General features: G+C 44.2%; 1 protein-coding gene across 1 annotated transcript in view; it reads right to left on the reverse strand.

Moving 5' to 3' along the window:
• The window catches only part of Cdin1 (CDAN1 interacting nuclease 1), a 211543-nt gene that overhangs the window by 45482 nt on the left and 154658 nt on the right, over positions 1-11403 (reverse strand). The window lies entirely within an intron of this gene.

Here is an 11403-nt window from a genome sequence, read left to right on the forward strand (position 1 = left end):
TTACTACTTGTTTTCCTTTCCAGTTGGGGTTTAAACACATAGGAAAGAACAGAAAATACTTACAAAAGTCTAGTCGCCCAGAATGTGATACAGGATGGTTTAGGCTTTAGTGGGCCCTTCTGTAAGGTGTGTGACGGCTGACCATAACCCACTTGTCTCAGGCATCAGTTTTCACACCAGGCTGCCAAGTCCACTCGGAGACTCTACTGCCCTGCTACTGACTGAGCTCTGGAAAGGCTGATGTGTGGAGTCTGGGGACCGGCTGGGCAGCAGTAGGACTCTGACACACAGCAGTCTGAGCAGCTCTGCTCTGGCAGGTGACTACAACATTCCTAACAGAGCTGGACAGCATGCCTATCGGCCCAAGATTTAGCTGAAACTAGTAGAAGTCACCGGGCAGGGACTGTTTCTTGCAAGACATGTAGGTTTAGTTCCCTCTTCTGGCCCTTGTCCCTTTCTATGACTTTTACTCTCCCCCACTCCACAGGTGACTTTCCTTGCCCAGATCAAACCATGGTTGTTCCTAGGAAGACCCTGCCAGCTCTAATTCTCATTTCCTCTTTTCTTTTGATAGTTTTCATTTTAAACGCTAATTATTTTAAAGGACAAAGAACTAAAAGTGATAGAAAACCAGGAAAAGCAACTAAGGCAAGCTGAGTGGGAATGACAAGCAGGTGGAAGGGGAAAGAGATGGAGGTGGAAGAAAATGAGTTGTCTTTGGTATAGGTGACATTTTATACCAACCCAAGAACACAGAAGGTGGCCAACGTGGAAGAGGCCCTCTGTGGATGGTGTCCCTGGAGGAAAGCAAGCAACCCTCGGAGCTGAGATGGATCTAAGGCTGGGCTGGCCTGTGGGTGACAGTCATTCTCGTTAAAGCATCCTACAGTTTTAAGCCTCATGTTCCCTCATTGGTAAAAGGGTTACTCACCACCTGTGATGGCTGGGCTCCATGCCATGGCTTGAGCCACTGTGCCCACTTACTGTCCTATTCATTAACCTGGTCCCTGCTGTGACAGTGTTTTATTGACTTGGTTACTATCAAGGAACAGCTACTTTAAGTAAGGCAGAGTACCTGCTAGTCAGGCAGGTGCAGGTCATCCAATCAGTTGCCAGTCTTGGGAATAAAACATGTTTTCGAGAAGATTCCCAAACACTGCCTGAGGTCCCAGCCTGAAGGCCCACCCTGTGAGCTTCAGATGTCAGCTTCCACAAGGAGAGCCAGTCTCTTAAGAAAAATCCCTCAGTATCACATACACATAATCCAGCATGGTGGTGTACACTTGCAAACTCAGCTCTCAGGAGACTGAGGCATGAGGATGGCAAGCTTGAGGGCAGCCTATGATGCACAGGAAAAACCTAGCCTCAAACAAATACATGTACACATAGAATCTTCTGTTTCTTTGGAGATCACTGACCGATACACCACCTTGTGAGGTAATAAGGGTGAATGGCTAACCAACGTAACCTGCACTGTTGAGGGCACGTGAGCGGTTCCCTGTGGCTGCTGTCTCCGGAAGGCTCAGGGATAAGGCTTACCTTCAGACACACTCACAGCTTCCATCTCCCTTCTACCCTCTATGAAACTGTTTCATAAGCTACTGCAGACACATTCTAATTAACAATTAATAACCAATTCACATTAGAGATGAATCTAGAACATAACTGAGGCAAGAAAGAAAACCCTGGTGCTTATATATGCACAGCTTGATTTAAAGGTCTTCGAAGAAACTCATCTGTTTAACACTCTGGGCTCCTTTGGTTTTCTCAGATTTCTTCATTCTCTTTCTTCTTTGTTCCGCAGCAACCCCAGCCAGAGCCTGTGCTCTGCTTGCTCTGTTTCCCTCTTTAGCCACTGTTCCATGATGTCAGCAGGACAGAGGCTACAGTTCACACACCATTCTTTCCACAAGGCTAAAGGCACCAAGAAATACTCTCCTTAGTTTGCATGCAGCATGGATAAACAGTGGCTCTTCTGAAACCTCCCTTGGACGTCTGACCTCCTATAAAATCTGAAATCCCTAGGACATGGAGCTCCTTGGGGAGGGAACAGAAAGACCAGGTGATACGAACCAGGCCACAGACTTGTCCTATCACAAGATGCCTGCAGTCTCTCTTTCTCTCTCAGATGATTTCCTATGGAGAAAGTGGATCAGCAATTCCCGTTTCCAGACCTCCCAAACCACATTCATTTAAAATGGCTCCTTGCTATGGGGCAAAGTTGAAGGCATTCTTTCTCCACCTCTTCTTCTAGATCGTGCGCAGTGCTCTCTATCCTGCCTCTCATCTCCGCAGGAACGCATGGGACTTGCAGGTCCCTGTGTGTGACTCACCCAAGGCCAAGCCCTACTAGTTGAGGCCATTTCAGGAGACGGCAAAGTTCTTGTTGTTGCATTTTAAGAAAGCGAAGTTCTAAAGGGCAAAGGTCCAATTACTGGTGTGAATATTTGCAGGTGGCTTTGCCTCAGTGGTTTGAACAGGTGGGAGCAGGAGGCCCAGCTGCTTCTGTGTCTGCACTGTGACTAATACATTTATAAACAGGCAATAAACATTTAACTGTGTCAACTTTCAAAACAGCTTTCACAAACAGAGTCCAGCAGATTTGAAGTTACTCCAAGCCTCTGTAATGGCACTTCACAAAAGGAGAGGGAGGGCTTTGTGGCTGGGGGGATGTAGCCCGTTCCACCAGGCCACCGAGGAGACTGGAGTTCAGTGTGACTCAGTACTTCCAATACTGAGGCACACTTCAGAGGGAATGTGGCCCTCAGACAGGCTGCTGAGTTCGAGGACAATGGGAGGGGCCCTGAGTGTTACAGTTACAGACCTGTCTTCTGATGCTGGGAAAACTGGAGATTATGGCAGAAAAGAATGAAGGTGATACACAAAAATCAGCTAAAAAAATGGGTTTAAAGATTACATAATACCAAAAATGGCAACACTCCCAGAGGGAAGCAGGGTGGGGTGAGGGGCTCAAATAATGGAGGACATCGGATGTGCAGGCAACAAAACCAGAGATTGACAACAATGGCAGCAGGCTAAGGAGCTTCCCTACACCTACGACACAATGAGAGAAAGGCAGCCACCGGAAGTATCTGCCAACCACACACATCCGCTGTATGGCTTGGATAGGTGTCTCCAGGTGCTGCAGTCACCAGCCTGTAGTGCCCTAGAAGATGGTAGAACCTTCGAGAGGAGGGGCCTACTGAAAAGGCAGTTAGGTCAAAGGAGTGTGCCCTTGAAGGGACTCTTAGGAGCTGATCCTTTCCCATCTGTCTTTGCTTCTCAGCCACCGTGAGGAAATCAGGCCTCTCATACGCAGTTGCTGTGCTATTTTGTGTCACCACAGGCCCAAAATGACAGCGCCAAGTAGCCATGGTCGGAAACCTATACAATCAAAATAAACTGTGTGTGTTATGAAGTTGACCACTTCATGGATTCTGTCATAGATATACAAAGCTGGCTGGCACAGCTGGTAAGGGATTAATATCCAAAATGTATTAGGACTCCTAAAACACATCAAAAATCCAAACAACCAATAAAAATTAGTGAAAAAGGTGTGTGTGTGTGTGTGTGTGAGTTATGTACACTGTGTACCTGTTGGGTCTAACCTACCTGCCATGAGAGGCTCTCTCACCACTCAGAATCATGGTAGGTAACCTAAGATGGCTTTCAGTTCAGGGAAGTGCAAACAAATGACCACTGCACACTTTGGGGGGTTATTCGTTATTACACAAAAGAAAACAAAGAAGCTGATGTGACCTCCTGAGCTCTTTAAACCACGCAGATGGGAAAGGATGCTGCTTTGCCTCAGGGAAAGCTCTGCACGTGGTTTCTCACTACTGCACAAAGGGCACAGTACCAGATGATGGCAGAAAGGAGAGGATGCAGAGCTCTGACATCCAGAGTACCCGGAAACCTAATGGGTTGTATCTATTCTGGCAAGGCCTTGAATTCCCACAGGAGTGAGGGAGAGCGCAGCCATTCTGAGGGAAGGTATGCTTTTTATGAAGTCAACTGGCTGTGTGTAACCTTGCCTTTGACTGAGTGTTCAGAAACATGGAGCAGAACTGGACCAGCAAATGCCTTCCATAAATCACATTACTGAAAACTGCTGGATTATGTGATAACATAACAAACAGTGTATAAAGATATCTTAGAGGCCTGAATCACTTATAGCTAGCTGCCTTCAAAAAAAAAAAAGAAGGCTCTCAAGTAAGAAGTGTTTCTTAGGAATATCTTATCAAGACACTCTTGAAAGTGCAAGAAGCAAGAGAGTTTAGACATGAAGGGTGGGATGAATGAAGAGCATTTGTAATTTAAGGAGGCAGTCTTCCTGCTGATTACAGCTTGTCCAGTGGACTCCAAACTTTCAAATCTTTTTGAATGAACATTTAAAACTTACTCTAAGATAGGGAGCTTAGGTCGGTCCTATGAGAACGGCTACAAACTGGTTGTAATACATTTCTGAGGTCAGCCTGAGAACCCAGCCTCATTTACAACACAGTTTTAGTGTCCAAAGAACTCCATGTTCACAACTGCTATCAGAGTAATGGGAATTATTAGGGCCACTTGCAGCGATCACTATGCTCTAAAATCTAAACGAAAATGACAGTCTCCTTTAAGAAACAATAAACAAATCTCCCATCAGAACGCAGCAGTAGCAGTTAACGGCATGCGCGATCACTGAAGCTTTCCCCTAGAGTAAGAAGAGGAAACAGGAGAGGCAGCTTGGGGCGGAATATATCTAGCTGGTTGAGCGCAAGCAAGGCTGGCAAGAAAAGCGCCTTTGTCTCCCTGTTATGAAGGGATGGGGCAGCCCACAGAGCATCTGCCAGTGTCAGTGTGGGGTAACTTCAGGAGCTTCCCTTCTTGACTTCATGACAGGGCCTCCTTGAAGTGCAGTAATGAAAGCATTTCTCTCCATTTTCTCCCTTCTTTGGCTTGTGGCAGCAAAGAAGAAAGACCGCATCGTGTTCGGGCTGATGAAAACTTGAATCGCTGTACACTGTCACCAGATCATTTGGAGGAGAGATGATAAATGCCCTCAAGTAAGCCCTGGGATGCTATATGTAAATCTGAGGTAAGAAGAGCCAATGAGGTCTAGGACAATATTAAGGCAGTTACCAGCAATGAAGCAATTATATGTGTGACTGAAACAATCTATAATGACAGCTCTAACAGGCACAGGAGAGAGGGCAGGAGACCACTTGGGATAATCTGAACTATCTAGTGTCCCGAGAGATGAGCGACCCAGTCCAGAGCTCCAGGGTCAGAAAGATGTGGAATTATAAATGGAGATTGAAGGACTATATCATACAACTTTCTAATTACAAGTGCCTTAGTGCTTAGAAGTGCCTGGTAAAGGCATAGCTTACAAGATGACTGATGGCAAGCCACGCAGTAAGGTGCAGGCACACTGAGCAGACATGAGGGGGAGGGACATGAGTTAAAAAAATGAAGCCTACAAACTTCCTATTAAGTGATGCCGTCTAGCTTGGGCCATGGTGCAAATGCCCAAGCATATGAAGACACTGCTTGTCTAAGAAAGTGTTGTAGCCTTAATCTCTGTGGTCCTGTGACTCACGTTGCTTATTCTCTAGGTTATCCTCAAGAAATACAAATGGATGGAAAGAGTCATTTAGTGAAGCGTTAGTCACCTGGGCATCAGTCCATCATAAGCTTGTAGTATAAGCATGAGAACCCTGGCACCCACGTAAGGGTGAGGGAATGCATGTCTGCACTCTGAGCACTGGGAATTCAGAGACAGGACAATCCGTGGGGATCCCCAATCAGCCCATAGTTAATAGACAGGTTCAATGAGAGGTCCAGTCTCAAAATAAAATGTGGAGAAGGATAGGGAAGACACCTGATGTTAACCTCTAGCCTCCACAGGCACACACATACACAAGAGCACACATACACTCACAAACACAATACATAAATGAAAACAGAGACGTGCAGTAGTAATACTAGCAATTAACTTTCACTGGGATCTCATATTTTTCAAGAGAAAAAGCCCGTTTATATGCTGATTCAAGTCTCAGGTAGAGAGGAAGGAAGGTAGGGGATGAAAACACTTAAAACACTATGCAACAGGTAAATGTATAATTTCATATACTACTACACATTATCTTCGTCTATAATTTAACTTCAGAGATGAATCAAGAATTCTCAAGACTAGAGAAGAGAAAACAAATGCATATGTACAAGCTACTTTGTTTACACTTGTGTATATGTTAACAGACAACTGGATAAATGAGTGTTGAGTGTCATGAAAACAGCTCTTTTAATTGAATATTAAAAGGGAGAAAACAGAATGAGTATAAAAAGCTACATCATGGGACAGAAAATGCAGGCACTATAGCGTTCCCTGCAATAGCAGCCATAGTCTAAACCTGTGGGTCACAACCCCTTTTGGGGTCAAACGGCCCTCCCACAGTGGCCGCCCGAGACCATCCTTCATATCACATATTTACATTATGACGCATAACAGTAGCAATGCTAAAGTTATGAAGTAACAACAGAATGGTTGGGCTCACCACAACATGAGGACGTGTATATTAAAAGGTCACAGCATTAGGAAGGTTGAGAACCGCGGCTCTCGAGTAAGGCTCAGGTGGAAAAAGGCGCATGCCACACGTGGAACGCCCCAGTCATTCACAAAGGAGATGGCACTCTCAGAAGGAAAGGAAGAAGGCTTGGACAGCTCAATTGATAAGGCTCCTGACCCTGAATCTAAGGGAAGGAAAGGACACACATGCAGGACACAGCCTGGCACCTGAAGCCACACTCTCCTTTGTGCACGTGGAAGTACTTGCAGGGGGTTCTCCCTCCATCTGGGTCACTGCTCTGCACCTGGGGTCGCCAAGCCAACTAGCAGGCCTTTACTCTGCACCGATGGATCTGTATCATCTTGCTCCCATTACCCCAGAATCTGCAGCATGCCAGGTCTTGGTGTGATGCAGTGCCTATTCTGTTCTTGAGGTAAGCCCTGGCAATACTGAGACACATGCCACTGCCTTGCCCCAGCCCTGGCCTCAGCCACACCAACTCGATTCAAGTGGACTGGATCTGTGGAAAGTTGCTTTGACTAGGTGAAAGAACAATTGCCACTGCATCGTCTCTGACTTCCAAATGAAAGCAAAACCAAAAACACTGCAGGAGAATTTTTTCTGGAATGGGTTTCAAACCTTCTTGAACTAGGAAACCTATTTAAGTAGGTCTTAAAATTATTGTGAAATTATGTTTTAAGGAAGATTGAGAAGTTTTAAATAATACATCAGAATGTTATGTAATATTTGCAAGCAACCTTGTCCCACAGGTAAAACCTACACAGAAGAACATTAGGAAGTATATTGAACACACATTTGCCCCTTCACAAAGCACTCACTCTACAGTTTAAATTAAAAAAAAAAAAAAGTGTATGTGTGCCTGTGTATCTGTGTGAGTACACCAGGTGTCTGCAGGTGCCTACAGAGGCCAGGCGAGGGTGTTGGATCCTCTGGAGCTGCAGTTACAGGTGTTTGAGAGCAGCATGATGTGGGTGCTGGGAACTGAACCCTGGTCCTTTGGAAGAACAGTCAGTGCTCTTAACCATTGAGCCATCTCTCCAGCCTCAAGACTGTACAGTTTACATGCTTTAACATCTTCACCAAAAAATTCTGTTAAACACAAAAATGGTACTGTTGGATTGACAAGGGCATAATGGAAGGGATGGAAGAACATTGCTGTGAGGTATCACACGACCTGGATTATATGAACTCATCCTGACCTGTCTGTATTGAAATCCACTCAGGTTTTGTAGACATTTTCTCTACTTGTCTTTCTTCATTACGTGAAAGGAGAAACCGAGGCAGACAGAGGTCTTAGCCAGAGAAGGTGCCTTACCAAGCTTGCTGTTCTACAAGGCACAGATTGACCGGAATCATATAAAACCAGCAACTGAAGACAATGTGACTCCTGGCGTGCATGTGCGCTCGCTAACCTGTCAGTCACATACGACACATATCAAGGTGAAATGCTTTGGGGGTGTAGGCTGTGGGAGAAGGAGGTAGTTTTAATTCTTAAACACACGTTTTTTAAGTTTGCTTTGGAGTATTAGATCACTGCCTTATGTTATCATAGGAAAGACCAGCTTATAGAAGTCTCATCCTGTGAACTACAGTGTGGTACTTCTCCCTGATAGCAAAGGAGAAAGGAGCATGCCAGGGGCCAACTGGATCTTCGGAGGGCTTAACTAAGTCGGTATAAGATCTCAGTGAAGGGTTACCACCTATCTGGGCAAGGTGGGGTATACACATAATCCCAGCACCTAGTGTGCATGAGGATAATAAGTTTAAGGCCAGCCTGGGCTACACAGTGAGACCTTGCCTCTAAAAATCAAAATATTAAGAGCAGACAACAACGAAAACAGGTAACAGTGGGCTGCCGCCATCCTACTGTATGGCCAGATGATTCCTTCCTTATCTTTCAACATACCAGTGACCATGACTTACACCGTCTGCCCACAGATAGGTCTCTGTCTCCTTAACTGTTAGTGCCCTATGTAAAGCAGAGGTAAGAAGAGTATGGCTGGTGGATGTGCCGAGTACAGAAGGTGGGTACCACACAGCCATCGTGAAGTAACTGACCTATGTGAAACTGCCGCCTGGTTCACAAATTCATTGTCAGGTTCCAGCCTCTAGCTGTTCTCTGATTGTTCTAAACACTTGACAAACTGAAGCCTTTTCACTTCCCGTTGAAATTGCCTCATCTCCCTGTCAGAGCGCCATGGGGGACTCCATTACTTTTCTGACTTCTCTCCCCTCCTGACAAGTCATTTAGCTGGCTTCTTGTTGTGAAGGCTGTCCATGTCAAATTAGCCAGGGCCCCTATTGTCCTTATTACCACTCGAAAAGCCATCATGAGTAATGCTATGGGGTCCCTCAGTTGTCATCATTTGTCAGAAAGAAAGGGAATGTGGTTACATATAGCTGACAGGTAATTTCAGTGTCTACAATTACCCCAATTAGTCTTGTCACAAACAATTCGATAAATGCACACCAATACAAACAGATAAACACACCAAGGTCTCTCACTATTAATGCTGTGTAATGGGTGAATCAGTGATATGATGCTGTATTTTATTTATTTATTTTTTTAAAGCTATCCTCAGCTGTGAGCTGGCACTCGCTACCTGGTCAGCACAAATTGTACTATCTACTTTCATTAGCTCATCACCACAAGGAAATCTGAAAGGCTGTGACAAAATTCATTTAGAGAGAGAGGGTGAGAGCAGACTGTTAGAACACCTGCTTTAGGCATGGATTTGAGGGAAGAGTTCCTTTTCTCAGTTCTGAGAAACCAAAGGCTTCCTTTCATGTTCACTTTGTATTAAAATGCCAACCCATGAAGAGTGGTGGGAATGGGATGTAGAAAAATTACATCCACACAAAAAATTCAGAACATGATTTGGAAAAAAAAAAATCAGCAGAACTTACTAGACATCAACTAGCAATGGAAAACTTGGCAGACTGGCATGTAAGACTTCTGCTGTTCTCATTGAAGTACTTTTATGTTTTAAAAGCAAACAAACAAAACTACAGCCAACCACTATCTATCTATACAGGTTCCATACTGGGGTCAGAGCTATGTACCTCCAGGATTCATAGGGATCGGTACAGTGGGGACACAGCCTTGACAAGCCTGGCTTGTCTCGAAGCTCCTGGGGAGGGGCCTGCGTTACCCCAGCCGCCCCCAGGATCATGCTTTGGTTCCAGGTTATTCAACCCAGTAGAACAGCGTCAGGTCTGCTCTCGTGATCCACGGAAGACGCTGAGACTCGGGGGCTGCCGCATCTGCAGCACCCAGTCTGTTTTCTGACCAATCTGAAGTGATGGCTGAAAGACCCAGCACAGGAATATTGTCGGAGGAAATTGCTCTTGGCAACTATTTGTTCAAGCTCAAGATTTTCTTTCTTTTTATTTTTTTTTTTAAACCAACACTAAGAACCCACCAGAAAATAGGCCAGGTCTCCCTAATGAGTAATCTATTTTAGCGCAGTCTTGTCTAGGCATGACAGTTTACTGAGAGGCTTGAAAAACTCGTAATTACCAGTGTTACAGGGCAATTAATGTATATTACACTGCACTGCTCATGGCAGCAACTGTCATTTTCTCAATAAAAATGAGCACTCTTCAGCTAAAGGCGACATTAATTGGGACTTTAATGACTATGCAGAGAAGCTGAAGCCAAATATGAACAAAACAGCGATTCAATGAGCAACTTCAGAAACGAGAAAATTGTACTAAAATGAGATTAATTGCTGTTTAGAAAAAGGAAAGAACCTAAAAAGCTATTAAATTGCAGGGTTTGGGTGCCCGGGTGATGGTTGTGATGTTAATCTTGCATTCTCGCAGCAGGCAAATATTCACTAAATTCAGAGCCTTTTGACAGCAGGAAAAAATCATGTATGCTTAACTTCAATCCATCAAAAATATATTTCAGCTTTTATCAGTGTTCTAAATACTTCTGCAATTTCAAAAATTACTGCTCCATTCCTTGGCTGTCATCATGCAAATGTGAACACTGTCAATATTGCTATGAAAAATTTCCCAGCTTCAAAAGGCCCACTTCAGTGATAAGAAAGGAAAGCATGAAGATTAGAATTGCAAAACACACACTCCTAATATAACAGAAATCAAACAATAAGAATTTAATGTTTAAGTTGTGGAAACTGCTAAAATAGAAAATGATGGGGTGGGCCATTTTTTTTTTTTGTAGAAAAAAAAATCAAAGAAAAATAATCATAAAATTCTTTCCAGGCTTGTAACTTGGTGCTTAATTAACCCTTGGTAATAATTAAAAAAGAATAATATATCCCAGCTTCAGGTGCTAATAACTGTTACTACTGTACTTAAGCTTCTGAGCCTTCATTTTGTTTCTTGGTTCTTTCAAAATAATCATATAATTGCTTTTCTTTAGTGCCTTTCTGAATACCATGAGGATTGGAGACACAAAAATGGAGTGCTTGAACTTGACCCATGAGAGGGATGAACATACTAGAAAACTGTGGAGAAGTTTCCAACACCTCATTTTCATTTTAAAGACAGAAACTAGTATTTAGTATTTTTCTTATGAAGGGCTTTTAGGAAAGCTACCCATTGGACAGCAATGAAGTAGCCCATAGAAAGCCTTGGCCTACCTCTGCTTCAGTGCTCTCTCTCCCAGCTCATAACCAATCTTGTTTGTTCACCATTTTCCTATTTGAAGAGTCTTCCTCGACAACCTGAACCACATACACTAAATGACACAGTGAGTGAAGAGTGGGCTTGCCAGCTTCTAAATCAATGACAGATACTGATGGGCTACTGGAGCAGTGTGTGTGTGTGTGTGTGTGTGTGTGTGTGTGTGTGTGTGTGTGTG

Source organism: Psammomys obesus, unplaced genomic scaffold (genome assembly GCF_907164565.1).
Source record: "Psammomys obesus unplaced genomic scaffold, mPsaObe1.curated_primary_1811, whole genome shotgun sequence".
In the NCBI taxonomy this organism is placed as follows: Eukaryota; Metazoa; Chordata; class Mammalia; order Rodentia; family Muridae; genus Psammomys; species Psammomys obesus.